At 41.9% G+C, this 22,062-nt stretch overlaps 1 long non-coding RNA gene across 17 annotated transcripts in view; it reads right to left on the reverse strand.

Annotated features, from left to right (window-relative positions):
- LOC142604809 (uncharacterized) overlaps positions 1-22,062 on the reverse strand; it is a 53,275-nt gene that overhangs the window by 13,358 nt on the left and 17,855 nt on the right. For 6 of the 17 annotated variants that reach the window (XR_012838646.1, XR_012838653.1, XR_012838644.1 and 3 more), the window contains one exon: positions 1,576-2,323. The exons of 1 other annotated variant lie outside the window; for it this stretch is intronic. This is a non-coding gene — a long non-coding RNA (uncharacterized LOC142604809). Of the gene's footprint in view, positions 1-1,575; positions 2,324-8,809; positions 14,097-14,295; positions 16,569-16,750; positions 16,897-22,062 lie in introns of those variants that run through there. 10 more of the 17 variants (XR_012838651.1, XR_012838650.1, XR_012838641.1 and 7 more) reach the window with 6 other exon arrangements.

Consider the following 22,062-nt stretch of genomic DNA (forward strand, 5'->3'; position numbering starts at 1 on the left):
CATTTTGCCTCACCCATCTGCCCGGCTTAGCATAAGACCTTCCCCCAGGTTTCCGTGCCGAGGGCAGACCCCAAGTGCAGCACGGGGTATGGGCTCCTGCACAACTCATGCTCATGGAGGCTCCTCGCTCTCCACCTCAGTCCTACGGCTCCTCTCCATCTACATTTATCCTGTCCCTTATCTGGTTTGTAGTGCTTCTCTGACTGATTATCATCTTCCATCATGGCAATATCATATGCTTTGTAGTTAGTCACTTTATTCCTCTGCCAAGGATGCTCTCAAGCTCCTGTCACTCGAAGCACCCTGTGTTCTCTTATGCCATAGATCTTTAAATGCAGTAGTTATCCATTACTTGAGCTGCACATATTTCTTCCTAAAATAACACAGGCGTCTCTATAGACCTTCACTAGGCCTTTGATGCACTCCAGGCATCTTGCTTTTCAGTCTATTATTCAGTAGCACAACTGAAATAATTGGGCCTTAGTACTGTCTAAGTCTTAACAATTTTTTTGACTCCTAACAGAGTGAGTGGTCAGGTGGGATACAGAGCTCAGAGGAAGCTGGAAGAAAAGAGATTACATGAGTATGCTAGGAATTAAGCTAGTTCTTGTTGTTTGCCTCTGTAGAGGGGTGTAAGGTGTACAGAGGAGAAAAATCATAGATAGTACAACTCTGAAAACAAAAGAAGGTGAATGAATGGAAAAAAATGTGAGTCAAAGCCCACAAAAAAGTGTGGAGCTCCTGAAACAGCATTTCATTCCCCTCAAAACACTAGGTAAAATCCCAGGAGAGTCCCATCGCAAGCAGTCCAGCAGGGAAGTCCACAACCGTGGTGCATGTGAGACAAATCTTGTTTCAGCTGCTTCTCTGGGTGCTGCCTGATCTCGGAAGGAGCATCCTAGAAGGATGCACAAGATGCCCAGACATGAGTCACTGAGACATCTATGCTGTCCAGATGGAGCTCTCCCCATTGTCAACCTGAAAATCCCAGTTGCCCAGGGTGCATACATGATATACGTTGCATCTAGTCTTCGCCAGGGAGAAAATTAGTTCTCTAGACAGGGAAATTTGAGTACAGATGAGAGGCCAGAGCTGGCGGGGACTGACCCCTCAGAGTACATGCATGCTAAACATGATGCCTTTGGCCTGCTCCAGTTCTGCAGAAGTACTCCAGAAAGGCACTCATCTTGCTGCAGATCCCCACACCCATGCGCTGCGCCCCCTCAGTACTATGGCTTGACACAAAAATGTGGTAACAGCAGGCTGCAAACCAACCTTCCCATTTGTTTCTAGACTTTCTGCCTACACATGGCACATGTGCAGTGCTGGAGATCAACATCTGGAGCAGACAGGGACCTGCTTCTTTGTGGGTACCACATTTATAGCCAGGGATTTGTAGGTGGGAAAAACTGTTCTGAAAAAACACAGATATCAGGACTTGTGGTATGTCCTTTGCTAGGGCCTAGGAATATCCTCCACTTGGGCAATAGGGCTCTGGCAAATCATGGAGGAATATATCTTGTGATGCACGTGTTGTCATCATTTTGAAGTACCCTTCCACTGCTATCAGAGCTCTGGGGTTAAATGTTTATTAATCGAATAGAATAAAATCATTACATATCTTTTTACTGCAGTCAATATTTGAAGTATTACAACCTAAAGAGGCAAATAAAAACACTGAAGAGGAAAAACACAGAGTATCTGTTAAAAAAGGCCCAGGGTTTGAAATAGGATGTACCAGTTGTAAACATATTCCATCATTTAGCTGCACTACTGTCTCCAAGGAAGCAGCCATGGGATATGCTCCTTACGTAGTAAGCTCCAGGAAGACATTTCTGCAGTATCAAGGCATCCAGTAAGTAAGGCCAGCTGGCCTGACATGCCCTGGAATCACCTCTTGCGTGATCCCACTTAAATTAGTAGGATTGAACATGCTTACAAAACAGGAAAGCAGGACAGCCACTTTTAGCTGTCAAAGTTGCAAACTAAATCTGATGATCACAGCCAGAAATGTGTAACAGTTTGTTTAAAACATTACAGAGAAGTCTAGAGATGATGTGGCAAACCTTCATGCTGGTTACTCCAATAAGCCCAGAGCAGTTCTGTTTAGGTAGATCATTTTTCCACAGGTTTAGATCACTGGGACTGCAAGCAGAGTTTGGAACAAGGGATCCAATTTTGCCTGTGGCTGGCAGATAACTGAAGTAAGGAAGTCTTTTGCTGAAGTCAGATTAGTTGGGTAAGGGGAGATGGGTGAGGCCATAGGATGGCTCCTTGAGCAAAGTGTGATGTCCAGTAACATCTGAAGTGAAAATACTCCATCCTAAAAAAAAATAAAAATAAAATAAATAAGAGAGAATGACTCTAGAGGCAGACTTGTTTTATTAGGTGTAAATCAGATGTGATATTAAATCCATATGGTAAAGGTTAACATGTAAGAAGTGTTGCATATTGATCGCAGCACTTTAGAATTGGCCCATTTTTCATTAACATTTTATTGGCGTCACAATAGGCAGCAACACTGATACAGATTGCCTAAGAATTAACTGCAACAGTAAATGTTAATGCAAGTTTTAAAAAGATAATAATGCCTTCCTTACACTTGTGATGATAACAAACAGCAGAGATCTCTAACAGCAGCATCAATTCCATGTCACAGATAAGGAAAAATTAACATGGGAGAAAGCAACTATGCAGATCTACCAATAAAATTATAAAGCTGATGATAGTAAAATTATCCAGCAGCAGAGGAAAAAGCAAAATCAATAGCAAAAATTAATCAGTACCTTCTCCATTCCGCTGCATATACGTCACACTCCAGTGCTTGCAAAAGCAGAGTGCTTGCTCTGGTCTCCAAAACTCCTCTTTCTATGACTGAACAACTGTCCCCGAAGGCCACTAAATTAAATAGAGGGAGACAGAGATGGTAACATTTTTTTTCCCAAGGACATGAGTGGATTGTAAGATTAGACATCTCCCTGGCACTGCTCTCAATGGAACTGTTACACCCTGCTTCCCCCTTATCTCCACTTATTAACATCCCAAACTCTGCAAAAATCCCTCCCTGATGGGTGAATGGGAGCTGGCGGTGACCCTGCACACTGACAGGAGTGGGCTGGGGTAGGCAGGAGGTGGGCTTTGAACCCCCCTCAGCCACTTCAAGGTCAGAGCTTCTCGTGGCAGGGAGCAGCGGTCGGTCCCCGGCTCTGGGAATTACCCCACTGCTCGATCTGATTTGTGTCTGATTTGCATTTCACAGGCACGCAAGTAATGCAAGTAATGGTGACTGTGAGCACACAAAATACATGTGGCAGGGAAGGTATCGGTCAGTGAAACCACAGCCTGCAGGTCCACCTGGACCTGTGCACAATCCTGTCAGCTGAGCAAAGCCCACATTGGTCCTGGCCACCGACAGGAGCCCCACAGTAGCCCGGAGGGAGGCTGGGGCCCCCGAGTCCCACCAGCGGCCAGAGAGCGGAGGCACTTTCTAAGCCAGGGAGAGCACAGCGATGGTTGGCATTCAACAGATAGCCAAGCTGAGGATTTACACCGCAGCCCAACAGTGAACTCTATTTTGCTCTTTGTGTCTCTGCCAGCAATTCCAGGCAGACTTTCCTTTTCACCTCTTGCCTGCTGCTGATCACTGCTCTTTTCATAAAACCGCCTGTTACAGCCTAAGCTCTTTCCCGAGCAGTAATAGCTAGGTCAGACCCTGTTGTTGTGCATGTAAAGCTTGGAGAAAGTCTCCATTTGCACTGCTTTTTACCCATCAGTACTGAATTTCACCTGCTGTTTCACTACGTGGTCATTCAGTGTCACGAAATCCTTCTGCAACTCTCCAGACAGCTTTCATTTGCACTGGCCGCAGTAATTTAGTGCCATCAGCCAGAGATGAAGTTATTTTGGCAAGTTATCTGAAATGTCGTCTTCTCACAAAAAAATCATTCTGTCAAATAAACAATCCCTCTTCTGTAGCACACCACTCCAATTAATGGAGGTTAATTGTGTATAACAAACAACCATTCAATGTATTCATTACACTAATGAGATTTCCTTTGTAGAGGATTTATTAGTTGAAAAATACAGTTTTGTTCACTTGGTTTCTAACTGCAGCAAGGCAATGTGCTTGAATTTGGTAAGATCTTTCATTCCAAGATAAAATGACAAACTGCTCTTAAAACAAAATGGATATTTATCCACTAGTTGACACTTTAGATCTCCCTGAGCAGAAGATCAAAACAACTACTTTCAAATGCATTAATTTACTAAGTGTTTTATAATAGATATATGTGATACCAGAGTTGCACGCACTTGTTACATTGATTATAAAGACTTTTTAAAGCATAACTGACCCTAAGAAAGCAATCTCTCTTCCCATGTCACCACCAGGTTGCCATCATAGAGCTAAAATTACCTAATTTTAACAGCAATGTGCTGGAAAGCCAGTGGTAAGTAACAGTTAAGACACTTTCAATTCTCTTATTTTAAAGTTTTCACAGTTAAAATAATTTGGCTGATTAAACATTGTTCATTAAAATTAAAAGGCGTGTATCACCAGACACAATTACACTGGGCTGGGTTTTGTTAATTTACAGTTAGGCTGTGCATTGCTGTTCTGCTCTCCATTCATACCCATGTTTTCAGTGCAGACTATACCTCAAATAAGAATCTGGTGTTTTGATGATTAGTAAAGGGATATTTAAACTATTGCATAAGAAAAACATAGATTTTGGTACACAGATATTAGTAAGCCCTTAAAGAAGGAAAGAAACTACATTGATGATGATCTTTGTCACATATTCCTAAGCCCACCCACAGCATTTTCACATCCCGTGAGTATCTGTGCAATTCTTATTTTGCTTGCACCAACATTTGTGCTGATCCCTCTTCATTGATGTGTGCCACATACTAAGCTACTACCATAAACAAGGCTTTGTCAGGCCAGGTGTTCTGCAAAGATCTATAAAGACATTTTATCCCAAGGAATTTGAAACTAAGAAATTTAAAAAGCAACAACAGCGGTTACAACTTCAAGTCTTATGCACATGGCTTCATGGTATTTATCTGCCACTCGTTTAGATTGCACTTGCTCTCACATCGGGGTCAAATTCCACCTGGAAGGTAAGGTTCTCCAATGAGGTTGTTCATGTGCCTATGGACATGTAGTCATCACCTGTTAAAGAAATGTAAAAGCTACATGATGTCTTGTGAGGGAAGTGCTCTGCAGTACTTAGACTAATTTCAATTTGATGATAAAAGGCGGCGTATATAGGATGGTCAATACAAAGAGAGAGAAATGGGAAGGATAATGAGAAACCCCAGCAAAAAGACAGATTCAAAGCCTCGGGTACTCCACCATGCCAACGAGCCAACTCGTTCTGAGTCACTTCCACAGGGACAGTTTCACTTATCTTTTCCAAATAATATGTCCTTAGCTTTCAAGAAGGGCTTAGCTGTGAGGACTGAAAAATGGCATGGGCCACAGGGCAAAGAATGGTGCATGAATGTTTATAAAAGCATCTACTTAAAAGTGAAAACTCACTTTCGTTGTAGGTGTAGGTTCATTTCGCACTTCAGTTGTGTGTGAAGAAAAAATCATCAGGAGCACAGGCGTGAGTTATGAAAATATTTGACTGCAACTAATAAGATGCTAAACTGAATGCGATGTGATGGGAAACACATCTCTTGGCATGGATTCCACCACTCATTTGGACTGAAGAAATTCAACTCAATTATTTTACTCCAGCAAAAACCACTGTGGCCTTCTTCATCCTATTGAATTTGCCTTCTCTTCATGTCTCACATACAGCTCCTCCTCCATGAATGGAGAGGAGAGCCAGATGGCCCCTGTCAATTGAATGACACCATGGTATTTCTACCAAAGATAAGTTCCAGTATGCTGTTCCTGATCATTTTGATGCAGAATTAGCTCTATACATAATCCACTTCTCTCAGCCCCCTTCCCCAAAGTCTCCCAACTAGTCACATATGCAGCCAGTAAAACAAATAGGAAACACTACTCCATCAGAACTTGTATTAACAGATTACATCCTGAGAAACTGCTGCCACTCCGGGTAGTTTCTCAAAGCTAGCACTTCCAAACCAAACCTTTATCATGTGCCTTGGATATGCGGTACCTTCTGGGTGAATAGGGTTAGGAACATTTTATCAATGCAAATTAAACAGCGAGAGTAGAAAAGGCATGAGATGTTCCAAAAATGAAACATTTAGTAAAAGCAAATAAAAAGAAAAAAGTGTAAAAAAAAAGAACCCTCAATCTCACTTGATTAGGTGATACTGCTTTAATCAGCAAATTGCAATCTTGTTTCAGACGGAAGACTGTTGCTACAAAGAGCATAAGAACAAACTAAATCATCTAGCACTTATTTAAAATGCTGCAACACCAGCAGGCTTATTGTAATATAATAGAGTAGTAGTGCAATTACACTCTGAGATTAATATTTATAGAACATAATCAGGTTTTCCTTATTTAAAATATTATTCAATAAACTCTGCTTCTTAAAAAGCATCTTCGAAGTCAATACAGGGTTTGAAATATAAGTCTTGATGGAAAGGTATCAAAACCCTGGAAGGAATCTGGAACGATGTTCACTGTCCCTCAGAGGTGACATGTGCTGTGGTCCCTGCAAGCCTTGTAGTTCAGGAACGAGGATCTCCCGTTCTGATCTTAAGGAATAAACATGAGAGAGATCAGGGGATGGGTTATAAAATGGCATGAAGTCGGTGCTGTGAAAGGGATTTGCCTCATTGCCTGGGACAATGGACATTGTGTAGCAAGAAGCACAAGAAACCAACAGAGGTCAGATATAGAACCTCACCAGGAGGAGGGAGAACGGTATTTTTCCACAAGCAATCAAAAAAAATTCTGTGATACTGACATACCAGCAACCCCTGTGAAGCTCAGACAATTAAGCATGAACCTCCACGGTGACTGGCCAGTGACACAAGGACACAGTAACACAAGGACACAGTAACACAGGCCTCCAGGTTTCTTTCTTCCTGGACGGTACCCTTTCTCGAGCAGGAGCTATCAGTCACCTTGTGTTCGTACTGCACCATGCCCAAGAATGACCAGGCTGGGCAAAGGTCTCTGTGGGCTATTGCAGCACAAATGGTGTGTAATAATGACTATTATTTCTGCAATATAGTTAAAAATAGCATTGGAGCACTTAAACTATTTACTTTAAATGTGAGAAAGGTATACACCATAATTTCTTTATCTGAGTCAGACCAAGAATAGTGCCCAGATCACAGAAAGAGACAGAGCTACAAGGTAACAAACCCCCTACACCCACAGCATAGGGTCTGCTTTCCATCAGGAGGAATCGACAGCATTTTATGGCACTAATTGTTAGTACTGCCAAATCTGAGCTCAACGTTTCCTGCTATACTGAGTCCTGCTTCAAATTCCAAAATGCATGCACATTTTAAAATGGGGCGTGGGAGTGTTGTTAATTGCTTAGCTGTGCTCTTCAGGAAAGCATATCTTACATCTGAGTGTGTAGAACTCTTGATCATTTTAGTCTTTGCCTTGCAATTCCCACTTTTTTACCATACAGTAAATACTCAAAGTGCTTTATAAACTTTGTACCTAATGTTACTAACCAAAATATGATTTTGCTTGATAAATAGTACGCAGGAGAGTGTGTTGGGTTTGCGTGGCAAGGTTTTGGTAGCGGGGGGGGGCTACAGGGGTGGCTTCTGTGAGAAGCTGCTAGAAGCTTCCCCTGTGTCTGATAGAGCCAATGCCAGCCGGCTCCAAGATGGACCCGCCGCTGGCCAAGGCCAAGCCAATCAGCACCTCTGTGATTAACGTATTTAAGAAAGAGAAAAACAGTTAGAGAGAGCTTTTGCAGCTGGAGAGAGGAGTGAGAAGATGTAAGAAACTCTGCAGACACCCAGGTCAGTGCAGAAGGAGGGGCAGGAGGTGCTCCAGGCACCGGAGCAGAGATCCCCATGCAGCCCGTGGTGAAGACCATGGTGAAGCAGGCTGTCCCCCTGCAGCCCATGGAGGAAGGATGAGGGGGTGTAGAGATTCCACCTGCAGCCCATGGAGGACCCCACGCCAGAGCAAGTGGAGGCACCTGAAGGAGGCTGTGGCCCCGTGGGAAGCCCGTGCTGGAGCAAGCTCCTGGCAGGACCTGTGGCCCTGTGGAGAGAGGAGCCCACGCCAGAGCAGGTTTGCTGGCAGGACTTGTGACCCCGTGGGGGACCCCACGCTGGAGCAGTCTGCTCCTGAAGGTCTGCACCCCATGGGAGAGACCCACGCTGGAGCAGTTTGTGAAGGACTGTAGCCTGTGGGAGAGACTCATGTTGGAGAAGTTCATGAAGGACTGTCTCCTGTGAGAGGGACTCCATGCTGGAGCAGGGAATGATGAGAGGAGTCCTCCCCCGAGGATGAAGAAGCGGCAGAAACAACGTGTGATGAACTGACCGTAACCCCCACTCCCCGTCCCCCTGTGCCGCTGAGGGGGGAGGAGGCTGAAGCCGGGAGTGAAGTTGAGCCCAGGAAGATGGGAGGGGTGGGGGGAGGTGTTTTTAAGATTTGGTTTTATTTCTCATTCCTCTACTCTGTTTTGCTTAGTAATAAATTAGATGAATTCTTTCTCTAAGTTCAGTCTGTTTTGCTTGTGATGATAATTAGAGAATGATCTCTCCCTGTCCTTATCTTGACCCGTAAGTTTTTTTTCATTGTACCTTTTCTCCCCTGTCTAGAGAAGGAGGGGAGTGATAGAGCGGCTCTGGTGGGCACCTGGCCCCCATCCAGGGTCAACCCACCACAGAGAGTCCTTCACTTTCCCTGTCTTCAAGGTACATCCTGCTTATAGACAGGACCAAACCATCACCTGGCTCTGGAGTGCCCAGCATGCCATTTCCCTGGTATTAATAGAGATTCCCAGATCCCGGTCCTGGGACATCTCAGTCTCACTCAGCACCCAAATCTGCTTGGCACTGCCCAGTGAAACCCAGGTTCAATCCAACATCCCCCTGGGATTAACCTGGGGAAAATCCCCACACCTCTCCTCTCTGGAAATGGCATATGACAGCAGTGGGCGCAGAAGACAGCCCAATCGACTATCTTCATAGGGAATAATGATCGGTTACAGCAGACACATGAAGAGAGAAAACAGAATACTTGAGATTTAATTAATTAAATTCATTTCTGATACAGCTTTTGGCTTCAGAAAACTTGGGTTTTTACATCTCACCACACACACAGATCGCTGGCCTCCCTTCTTTGTCTTCAAATTGTAAGAAGGCCAAATTTCTTATTTGTTCGTACCATCTGATCAGCTTCCTGGCAATGGCTGTCAGCAGTGGACTTCTCTTGACGTCATTTCACTAATGGGGACAGCTTGCAAAGTATCAGTGCAACACGGAGCAAAAAGTGTTTCGGATTTCATTTTAGAAAGCACTAAATAGAATATACCATCCACTACATAATTCTCCTGTACAGAGTCTATTAACTGCTCAGAGGTGCTCAGTACTTGGGAAATCATGAAATAAAAGGGCATTTTGTGACTTGATCCTGACAAGCCCAGCCTGAGTGGGGTTGCTGGTGGAACTGAAAACTTTTTTCCTCTCTGCCTTTTTTAAAGTAGCAGCCAACCACATCAGTCCACCTTTGTTTGTGGCATGAGTAGAAGCTACAACCTGGCCACTTTGACTGTTTGTTTTTTAATTTCCTTCCATCAAACAGTACTTTATTTCCCTTCACCATCATATCTTGCCTGGCAATCCAGGGATTCACAAATGTATCTTTTTCATATCTTCTGCAAAGATATTTTAATAAAAATATTAGCTTGACTTAGATGAACAATGCCAAAGTGTACTTCCAAGCATAAGTCTGAATTGAAAAATCAGGAATTTGCTCTGATATTCACAGTGCCTTTGGTCCTTGTAAATATTCATACAAAGGTTATTTTTCTCTACAAAGGCATCCAATACATTTGCAAGTTCATGTGAAGGCACTGGCACTTTTATAAAAAACAACAAGATAGTCACCTAGTTACAGAACAATATAAATGGCAGGGGACTTAAGTGGCTATTCCAGCATCAGAAATACTAAAGTACAAATGGTTGGCAATATAAATATTACCACATGCAGGGGAATAAGCATGTGATTTGCACTCACCTCTGCCAATATAAAAATCCATATTTGATGTGTATTATTGTTTTGGCTATTTACATAAACAGCTGGATTTCCTCCATCTTCAGTGGCTAATTTGAAAAGAGAAAATTCCTATTCCTACATCACATGGGTGAAACTAGAGAGGAAATGGTAATTCTGTTTTAAGAAAAGGGACCGGATCTGTGCTGGATCACTGCTCTGTAATAGAGCTCAACGTTTAGTCCCATATATCTGTTAGTTTTCTTTTACACTTTTAGATTAATTCTTTCTCTTTTTTATTTTTTATTTTTCCTGTCTGAAATAATTAGTCATGTTTTGCCTGTGAACCTGGAGGGTGCATCAGCTGGAGCATATTCGTTTAGCAGTTCAACTGGAAAAGTGCATTCTTGAACGTAGACCCCTTCCAGAAAGCCAGTTCCTCGCGCCTCATAGAAGGCAGGGAAAGCACTTCGTGGTTTGCAACTTGCACCTTGAAGAGGGAATGCCCACAGTGCCCGACACCCTTCTGCACTCGTAAGAAAGATGTATTGGCTTGCAGACCCGGGAAGGGCCTAAACTTTATTTCTTCGCTTGAGGTGCATGAAGTGAGCAAGAAAAACAAAGCATGGTACAGAAGTGCTCTGCAGCACGGGGTTGTGTCTGCTCATGGTGGCTGTTCTTCCTCTCCCCGTTGCCACAGCTCAGTGATAAGCTGGCTGTTGAAACAGTGCAGAAGACAGGACTGATTTGTGAAATTCTTTTCCTGGATATGAAATGCTTTGTATGCAGTCTTTTTGACAGGTAGAAGCTCCTGTGCAATCCAAGGCTTCCTTTTCTCCTTTATTTAGGAATTCTTGATTTTAACAGGAGAATATTGAGTGTTGCAACCATGAGAAATGTTATATGGTGTCAATCTCAGATATGATGTAGAAGGAATTTGTACAGAAAAGACTGCAGGCAAATTAATGCATGCTGTCAATCTAAACTCACTGTTGCCAGGCATTTATAGCCCATATCTAAATGATATTAATTTTTGACTGTCCATACTGCCAGCCTGACAGATGACTGGTTCATGTAATAGTTTATTTTCTTCTCATTAAAAGATACTTGCAAAAGCATCTTTAAGCATATATACAAGTCGCACAACAAGAAAGCGGTGTTTTTCTAGCAACCTTTGCTCTGCACATTTCTGGCAGGTTTTTTCAACACATTCCACATCAATAATGCAACAGCAACCAAAAGGCCATGTAGGCATTTAATCCGTGAGTGCTGAGGGCACACAGCTACCGGCCGAATGCTCTGCAAACATTCTTCATCATGTGCTTCCACTCCAGGGAGTTGCCATTGGAGACTCCTCAAAGTCTAAGTTAGATTCATTTTAAAATACAGCACTTTTTGGCAGTAAATAAAACAAACTCCTAGCTTTATTGAATTATATGTAGTGCTGCAGAAAAAAAGAAGAAAAACTATGCCTTTAAACCATATTCTTGTCTCATCTGAGAACAGTTACCAGGAGCAGACTAAAACTTCCAAGTGATGGCATGCAAAAGTACCCTTTCTCCAATTTATAACTTGTATATATCTACGTAAAGGTACATATCATCTTTCGTACTGCACCCAACAGACCTACGTAACACTGATGCCAGCAAGAGAGAAGGAGCAACAAGAGGGAATGTGAAGAAAGGGAGCAGGGCTACGAAATGACGAGAGTAAAGGGCAGACTCCATATCTACTCTCATCCAAGGAGAATGGAGAAATACAAATTATTTTCTCCAATTATGTCTTCCAGACACAGCTGAAGGTGCTTTGTTTGACTTTGCCCTATGCTTTGAGACTGTTCACTTAGTTAGACCAACACACAAATATGGAAAGCAATTATTTTTGTGAAACGTGCTTCAAATAGTGAAATATTATTGACTGTAACTCATATCCCATTATATACACATTGCCAAAGTGCAATTAATCATATGCAAACATTATAAACATTACAGTTGTCAAGATTTAAAATCTATATAACTGCTTTTGTGGGTAATTAAGATACGGAAAGCATTCCCTCAGTTAAGGAAAGAGAACACCTAAGGAATAGTATAGTAATCTTATCTTCTCTCAAAGGCAAACTGTAAAGATTTTAGTGGTGACACTGTCTCTGTAATAAATGTGGGCTGCCTGAGCTAAACACATGAGAATATATATATAGCATGAACTTTTAAATAAAAGTTAGTTTATTGCCCACAGAAAAATAAGACACTTTTCTCCCTTTTCTTGCTTCTTCTGGTACTTTCTGACTCCTGAATGCCAGGAAGTAGAAAAAGCAATTAATATTAAAAATTGTTGTCATTACATAGCAAATAATATAATATATAATGCCCCTGACACCAAATCTTAAATAAGAATTCAGTCCACAAGAGGACCCTACGGGAAATGTTGTTGTGCAATTGCAAAAAGAGACTCAACCTTTGGTTTTGCTTCTCATTTCCAGAGGCAGAAATAACAATAGAAACTCCAGCGGGAGCAGGGACAGGAAAGCTGAGAGGGTAAGGAACTGGGCTGCCTGCCCCTCTTCCCTCTTGCAATGTCACAGTAATCTGCTCCTGCTGTTGTCCTAAGGATGCGTCTATTGCCACTGGAAGGTCCTTGGCACAGCATAGTTTGAAAAAAACACTGAGGTTTACCAGAGGGAAATAATACTGCGAGTAATGAGTGAAAGGATAGTCCCCACATGTATATACTCATACTTTATCTGCAGTATTTCTAGAGAAACCCAAGAACTTGGTCTTTGTATGTTCCTTGAAAAAAAGAAATGTACATAAACATACAGGAAACATATTCCCGGAAAGAAAGATAGCTGCTAATACACGTGCTCAGAATTAGGTGGCAAACTGGCTGTAGGGGCAAGGACTGGAAAGATCAAGGTGTACCCATACTGTTGTCTGTGATAGCGCTGCGATTGCTACTGTCAGAGCAGCAGTGCAGATCTGGCTTTGTGCTAACTGCTTCTCGGGTGGGTTTGGCAGCCCGAGCTGTACTCGGAGCTGCTACCGCTGAGCTGCAGGCAGCAGCTGTGAGAGTTAATTTAAGACTGACTTGAGCATCCTTCCAGCCCAGTGCTGCAATAGCACTGACTTCGTTGTACTGTTTAGGCAGTATTACAAAAGTAATATATAAAAATATATATTTATAAATAAAATAATGATTAATATACAGTAGATAGATGGGTGATACTTTGCTCTTTTACATAAAATGGCAGTAGGACAGCTTCAGCAAAATAGAAAACAAAGACATCTAGGACAGGCTTTTGCACACAAAGCATAACTAGCTGATGGAGTTCCTCTCTAGCACACATTACTACACCCAACAAATCAGTAGAATCCAAAAAAAGCGTAGAGATTTGTGTAAACTGTGAGAGGAGAGTAAAAGAGACAAATCACACATAAACATTCAAAACCACTAACGCTAAAGGCAACAGCAAAAACTCTCTTAACTGTTAGGATTTAGGAAGACAAAATATTTCATAGTTGTTTCTTACACCATTTTCTAAATTGTTTGGCGTGGGCTGGGCTCAAAAACTACCAGCATACTGGAACAGAGGAGTTCCCCGTATGAGATTTGATACAGGCGGTGCTAATGATGCTGGGAATGATCATCGCAGTTGCTCAGCAAGCATTCCCGACGTGAAGCGAATCTACAGATGCTGCTTGTGAGGGCAGCTCTCCGTTTGTCCTCAGATATTGAGCAGTGATACACTCAACAGCTCATTTTTTTACTGTATTGTTTTTATAGTCTTTAAAGGTCTGAATATGCCTTTCCATCTTTCCAGCAGTGCTTTTTCTTTATTGCTTGCATGAGTTGTTCCATTTCATTATCCACTGGCATAGTATATCTTCCTTGTTTTGACAGGGACTGTTCTGTTACAATTACCTGCTGTCGTTGTGGTTCAAGTGAAGGTGCTGCCAGCTGGACAGAGCTGTAAAGCAACACGAGTGAATTCCCCAATGTTAAAGTTTTTTTGAAAATACAGGAAGCAATTAGCTATGTCTAAATTTAGAAGAGCGCTTGTATTGCAATGAGACACTGCCAGCCTCAGGTTGGGGGTTGATGCTTCCCAAACTTCATAGATGTTTGACTCTTTCATTGCATTTAAAAACTCTGCGTCTCATCTGGAAAATTCCAGAAGATGGGGATAAACTGTAGCAAACCTTTCAAGAACGGTATTCCACATCATTGTTACAAGGGAAAACAAAAAGTTCAGAGACACATCAAAGGCAGCAGAACTTGTTTTTCTGACGGGCCGAGCACCTCTTGTCTCAGCTAACCTGAGCGGGAATCAGAAGGGAACAGAAACTAGGGCTTACTAGCATTACAGGTCTGCATCCAAAAACATGGAAAGGGAGAGGACAGAGGGGATGGCAGCACGGGCTCACACAGGTCACCTGCCCCACCTCGAATGGACGGACAAGGAACTCCCTCATGCCCGTGGACACTCTGCTGGAGGGACAGCCTGTGACCAGTGGTGACCACTGGGCCTGGACTACTGGAGGAAAGGCTTAGGACATAGAAGACACCTACCATCTCCTTGAAGATTTTTTCACACACTGTAATTATGAAAAAAATTAATACAGCCTTATTTTAAGAAATGAACAAACACAGCACAATATTTCAAAGTTGCTTTTCAAAAAGATGACTAGAACACGCTTGGAGGCCATCCTAACCCCAAAGCATACTACCATTAAACCAGACTTTGCAACCAAACGTGCAGCTTTGGCAACAGATGAGTACAGACCAGAAGCCATATGCGAGAGTCCATGCTTCTACATGTGGGATAGAAGACTTCCAGAAAAAGAAGAATTTCAACTAGAACACGATAACTGAAGCTAATCAAAATTTAGTCCATTTAGCATGGTTAGTACTTTTTGCCAAATTAACCTTAGTTACATAAATTATCTCTATTTGCCTTAATAAGGCATAGGAATGTTTTTTTGACATTTTTTGCAACTAGTTTCTACTGAGCTAGTAAATCCAGAAATATACATTACTATCCGAAAAATTAAAATTAACCTCTTACTAGCTTGTTCCCTCTAAAAGTTTATCTGTTAGTCATAACTGCAATATCCTTTCCTTTTTGCAGAATATACTGTACAAACAGAAATATTTTCCTTCTCCAAAGCAGCTGGGGTTTCATAGAAACCTAGAGAGACTCCTGTAGCTTTCCAACTATTACAGTCCCCAAACATTTCACTCTTGAACATGATTATTAGATCCACCAGTTCTGTCTTTCATCTATGTGTTCCTAACAGATGAGCTGGTTTCGTACCCCCTCATAAACTTACAAATTAAACTCCTACATGGTCTCCTGCTTTGTAATTTGGTGCTTTGGGACAATGCTGCCGTTATCTCACTTGAGAACAAAACCATTATTCAGATGAGCTACAACAACCTTGTCTTCGAACAGTAAACTGCAACTTACAAAACAAATTTGCATTACACTCAATATTTAGCTTAAACATTGAGTACCACACAATACAGGCTCAATCACATTCATTTTAACAATATATGGAAGAAATTCTTTCCAGAAAAGAAAAGTTAAATTTCTATCAGAAGGCTGGGGTGATCCTGTGTTAATGAAAATATTTTAATGGGTCTTTTCTAGTCAGATTCATCACCAACCGCCCCTTGCAGCACTGACAAGTCAATACGGGTAACTATTCTCAGGAGCAGCATATAATTGCCACTTTATACAGTATAAATGATTGCTTAGGCAGCAAAAAAATAGTGAACTGTTTGTTCCCTAGACTTTAAACTGGCCTATTACTTTTTTCAACAGAGACGTGGTGTAGCCTCTCACTGGAGTGTGTGATCCAATAATGAGGTGTAAGGATAAGGAGGCAAGTTAATCCATAACTCCTAAAGGCAATTAGGGCACCTAAAAGGACTAATTGCCAGGATGCTTCTATGACACTCTAGTGACGCTAAGTAGAGAGCAAATTCAGGGATAGCAAGTGCCATGCCTTTGAAAGGTACAGTGTATGCTCCAGGCCCAAAGCTGCCAGACAGTTTAGGGGAAAATATGAATGTATTGTTGTCCTCACACAGCAATGAGAGTGTGCAGGGGGCAGGCTAAACCTTGCTATTTCCCCAACATTGCACACTTGTTAAATGTGGTCAACAGTTGGCCTAAAATATTTAGTTCCATTTTCTATCCATTTGCATGACGATAGCAATCTTCATAGAGCAGGTTGCAATTTCCCAAAGTACACAAGCAATAACTTTCAACACTGCAGCAGCTGCTGCCCTTCCAGAGGGATTGATGTGCCATGGGGAGGGGAGCAGCACTGGAAAAGAAGGTTTGGTCCGTCAGGTTCTTCCCAGAGATAATAGATACACGTGGAACAGGCCAGCGTGGGTCTATGTGTTCAGAGACAGGAGTAAACTTCATCTCCTGGTGGTAAGGATGAGAGGCTAAGCTAAGGAGCCATATAGCCAGGGTAGTCAGGATGTGAATGAGACATTACTTGAATAAAGCCTCCATTTTTTTAAACAAAAATCTTGACAGAGACAAAGGTTTTAGGCTCTCCTTTGTTAGAAATTTTTCCTTTCAGGAGAAACTTGGGATCCACAAACCTGCGTCCCCAAGCTCAGGTCCTGCCTGAGTCTCTGCAGAGAAGAAATTTCCCCTTTCCAACATGCCGACAAACCTCTCCTGCATCCTAGCAAGAATGACATCCGGACAACCCCAGGCGCACACAGGTCAGAACAACTCCAGGCTGCTGAAAGAAATAGAGTAATGAAAGCAAAAAAAACCCAACCTGGCATTTATTATACACTCCAGAGGTAAAAAGTGGAACTTTGATTACAGTGGAAATATTCTCATTAAAATCTTCCTCTTTCTGTTTCAGATGCTTATTACTTGGAATACAGGGAACTACATGCAGGTTTTTATAGATTAAACAGTGCTGCATTTATGAGGGCTTATGATGCAGCGATGCCATTTTAATAATAATAATAATAATCATGATTATTGTTTTACTTTTGAAAATTTTGTATATCTGAATATGATTTGTAACCCAGTAAATAAGTGTCTTGTCTAGATTGCAATTTAATTTTTCAAAAGAAATTACCAACTGTTTTAGAATTTGAATCAGTTGCTATTGAAATATTCACGGTGCTTTAAGTACATCATTTTACACAGGATTTAATTTCATGTGGGTATGCATCGTAGGGGAACAATGCTTATTTTGTCTCTTTGGACTGCACTGGTAGGGGACGGGTATGGGTCCCCACATTCCTACCCAGGTGAAACCAGGTAATCAAATCACTGTACCAGAAGGGGTCTAGGTACCCAGCCAAGTTCACAGATCCCAAACTGATGCTGTAAAACACAGCACTGTTAATTCATTTCCCTGAAAGGGACAAGATATTTGGGAAAGTGCACTCACACAGTGACTGATGTCCATAGATGTACATCTCCTTGCCCTGGCTTAACCTCTACCACCCTTAGCTCTAGGAGACCCACTTCTACTGACCTCTGAATTAACAAGCTGTTATACTCGCTGTGCCAGTCTCCCTCCCCACCTCTCTCTGTGTGGATATCAGCTTCCATTTGCTGACAACCCACTCTTTATTCCTGGGATGACAATTTGTCAGGTTTAAGCATTCACTTTGATTTCAAGACTTGGGAAGAGCAAACACTTCTAGACTGGATGAAGTCAGGCATATGGGCTCACCCCACCATTCTTCCTTAGGGAATATTTTTCCATTGCTTCATCTCCTCTGTAATTTTCCTTTACTGTCCTCTTCTGATTTAACTCCTGGATATTAGGTAGGTTAATAGTGAATAGGTAACATGCAAGTCATCCAATATTGTAATGATACTGTAAATATTAGTAGCCCTTCCCTCACTCTGCCCATTAGAGATATTCGTCATTATCTCTTCAGTGATAGCATACACATTAAACATCACCAAGGATGCTAGACAAGAAAATCCCCAAGTTTACTAGATAAATCAGAAAAAAACCCAAACCACAATATAATCACAAACTTCCATACTTTCTACAAACTTTTATTACTGCCAGCAATACATTTTGAGATGATGTCATAACCCATACATCACAAATACCAGAAAAGTAAGGCTTGTAGCAATCTTCCTACCAAACAGCCAGAAAGCATACATATATGAATATCTTTCTGACAGTATTTGGGCTGGAGGGAAAAACAACATTTTTCTCAGGCTCATCAAAAAGCAATTGGCTTTTTAAGCACAGGGTTTCATCCATGGGGGATTATTTAGGGGAGTTTATTGGTTTCTGTATTTTGCCATTGTACATTGATACAAACAACTTATTCTACACATATTTCAAATTTTGTCTTTGCTCATTGTGAAATTAAATAGCCTCATATGAAATTTGAAATTACATGCTTTTATTTCTGTGTAAACAGGATCTCCCGATAAAGTAACCTGTAATGCAGTTAAGGAAGGAAATTATTTTAGAAATGGCAATTTTCAATTCAATTGGTCTGCTCCCTTTATCGATTGAGTCACCAAATCTTTATAGACAAATGTTAGTCTTTACCACTTTTTGCTTTTTCAAGGACTGCATACACCTCTGGGAGCCTAATCTGGGGCGTCTTTAGGAATCATTAGACTTCAAGAATTGCAATGAGGCCCATCAACTGCATCCCAAATTCAGAAATCCTGCTGCTGGTCATTCCCAAGCTATGGAGAAACACAATCTTAATTTGCAGGATACATTTGCTAAGCTGGCATCTGACAAAGCAATACATCTGACATAGGAATGACAGAGGTAGTCTGTCCGGAGCCCTCCAGTCACCAATTTTAGACTCCTGTTTCAATCTGGAGCTGCAGTGTCCTAACAGCACTTTGGCTGGGGGTTTCTTGAGTACACAGCGAGTTGGTAGTGTCCATCGCTTCCGATCCCAAGAGCCAGGCTAATCAATTGCTAACCCCCCACCCCAAACACTAGACTGGGGACCTGAATCTCCCAAATTCTTATCAAATCAGCTGGATTTCTGGGAGGGGAATGTCTGAAGGTGGCACAGCCAGGCAGATGGAGATCCTCCCTCCAGTCTGCCAGACAATGCTTAAACTTGATTTAATCAGAGCAGGTGAGCCTCATCTTCTAATCAGTCCATCATAAAAAAAAGACTTTGTGGCACCATCTTAGAAACTCTCCTGTGAGAGGAGAGGAGACGTAAAGGGAGAGGTAAGGGGGCACAGAACAGCACACGCAGGGTGGCCCTAAAGAGGCTGGAAGGTCCTTACTATATCCTCACATCAGGCAAACGTCTAATTATCGTCGTCTGTGACCTCTTGCTCGTGGCATTTGTCTCTGGCACTGCTAGCTAGCTGAACTGAACCACAGCAATCAGCCAGGCTGAATTGCAGGTAGAGATGTAATTGCACACACCCTGCTGCCACCCTGAACAAACTCAGACACTGCAGGCTGGAGCGTTTCCAGGGCCCCGGGCACTGTCTCACTGACTACACTTCTTATGTTTAGAAACCACTCTCCTTTAATAGCCAAGTTAAGATTCTATACATTACTCTTAGAGCTTTCACTCTCTGACTTTTTAATGACTCAGCTATTAAAACCTATAGATTTTAAATGCAACAAAGGTGTAACTTAAAAAAAAAAAAATCCCCAAAGCCCTACTATTGGTAGGTGGTAATGGCTGAGTTAAAAGGGGTGATATTTCTTAGAAAGGATCGCTCAAAGGGAAATTAGGAAACTCTGGAAACCTGAGTTGTCCATTAAAGAGAAGGTCCCAGCAGTGGGAGTCAAGTGTGACAAGACAGATGCTCACGTAGAGTGAGGTTCATGCAGACTGCAAGGTAAACTGAACAGAGAGAAGGGATCAGAAGTAGGTATGAGAAGAATGTAAGAAATTAGTTAAAGATCAGAATGAGGCACACAGAATAAGATGGGAATATTCTATTGAAAAGATTTTAAAGTTCAAAGGTGTACCTTTGAGCAGGACTGATATGGAGAGAGAGCCATAGATGCTGAGATTGAAAAAAAAAGCATTTTTATTTATTTTATTTATAGGTCAAGTATAGAATAAAGCTATACATTTTTGGACCAAAGAAAGGACAAACAAAGCTTAGGTGTACTAAAAACCTGAAATTAAACTCTGAAAGGCTGTAAGTATTGGTTTTAAAATACAGAACTAAGAAAAGGCTCTGTATAAATATAAGACTTGTATCCATAATGGAAGACCAAGGTCTCAGATTAGAATCCCTTTATATTTAAGGAGTGAGGCTGTGAACATCCTATAATAAGGACTCTCACTAACTTCCAATCAACTTCAGGTCTCTAGAGTACAAGCTATGCAATAGAGGATGAAGATGTTTCTAAATAAGCTTTAACACCTGAGGAGGTCCGGAATGACACTTTTATTCCTCCAGGGATGCTGTGGAAATAGCTAACAGGGCTACTGGCAGAGGTAGAGCGCTCTTATCCAGTGCAGCTCCATGCTATAGAGTGGCAAATGGCTGAGCAGAAACATGCCCATGTCTTCACCTCTGCCAAACATCTCTTACTTTCTTCACCCCGGCAGAGTGTGAGCAAACTCCACTGTCTTTGGAGCGCAGAGGTGGAGCATGATCAGCTCTGACAGGAGAGCAAAGGGGTTCCAGTTCAGGTGACGTGGTGCAGCTGTTGGCTACACCTGAGTGCTCCTGTCTGGGAACCTGTAACGCTGGTACATCCTCAGCAAATGTCCCTACTGACTGGATAATATAGCAGAAGATCAGAACCAGTAGGTGTTTTTCAGGGAAAACCAACCAAGGATATAAACGTGGACTGAAGAGCTACAGCAAGCTACTTAAATGCAACTCTTTAAATGCTAGTTGATCTGTTTTAAACACAAAACTATTCCTCATTATGAGAAAAACTTACTCTTCAGCACACAGCAAGGTCTCCACAAACTTTGCTCTCCATGGGTCCATGTATGACCCCGTTCTGCCAAAACCTAACCCCTTCACAGAGGCAAGGTGACTACTTTTTATAAGGTGTTCAAATAATATGGTGGAGGGAAGGTTTTTATAACACCCAGATTAAGAAACTCAGGGTTATTTATACCCAGTTACGCTGAGCTAGAGCCAGCACCATGCGAATGGGGGTCCACAGCTTGCAGCCAGGGCAGAGCAGGTAACCTGAGGTACTGCTCCATCATACGTGACCAAGAGGACTCAGGTCACCACACAAGTCTCCTTAGTTATGTATTCTGCCTGCCCAGCACCCATGACATGTGAATCTCTTTCTGAAGGGATTATATGCTAGAAAAGGTTTTTTCAAACTGAACCATGTAATTGCTGTCCTCTCACAATCTGTACTGCTTAACTTTTGCCTCTGCTCCAATTACATCAAAAAGTGCAAGCTGTCTGCCAGGAGATTTATGTCACTTATAACACATCGCATTGAGCCCATCAAAATTTAAGATCAGTTGACAAGACACAGCACAGAAGACTTCTTAGTCTGTGGTCATCCACACTATTTGGGAAATGGAAAAAACATAAACTCAGCAGTACAAAAGGACAAGACTATGAGCCCGGATGCATCTTAGGCTTTTTTTTTTCCTTCCCCAGGATGGGAAACCCAGTCATTAAAGCAGATGTGAACAAAACAATTAAAAATGGAGACAGAAGTCTCTGTGGTTCTATGGGATAACCTGTCATTTTGTAAATGATTGTTTAATTTTAAATGGAAGTATTTCTGACCTCTGGTTTGTTTGACCATGATGCAGTCATGGTCGTGGTGCAACAGTAGAACCACTTTGTTTTGATCCTTGGTCTGATGTTTATATGACAGTTCAGGATTTCTGATTATTAACAAAATGGCCATAGCTGTACTTCCTTTCTTCTATGAAGTAGTTTACTGAGGCAGATGTACCTTGGGGTAAAAGACGGGCAGATG

This window comes from Balearica regulorum, chromosome 1 (genome assembly GCF_011004875.1).
Source record: "Balearica regulorum gibbericeps isolate bBalReg1 chromosome 1, bBalReg1.pri, whole genome shotgun sequence".
NCBI lineage: Eukaryota > Metazoa > Chordata > Aves > Gruiformes > Gruidae > Balearica > Balearica regulorum.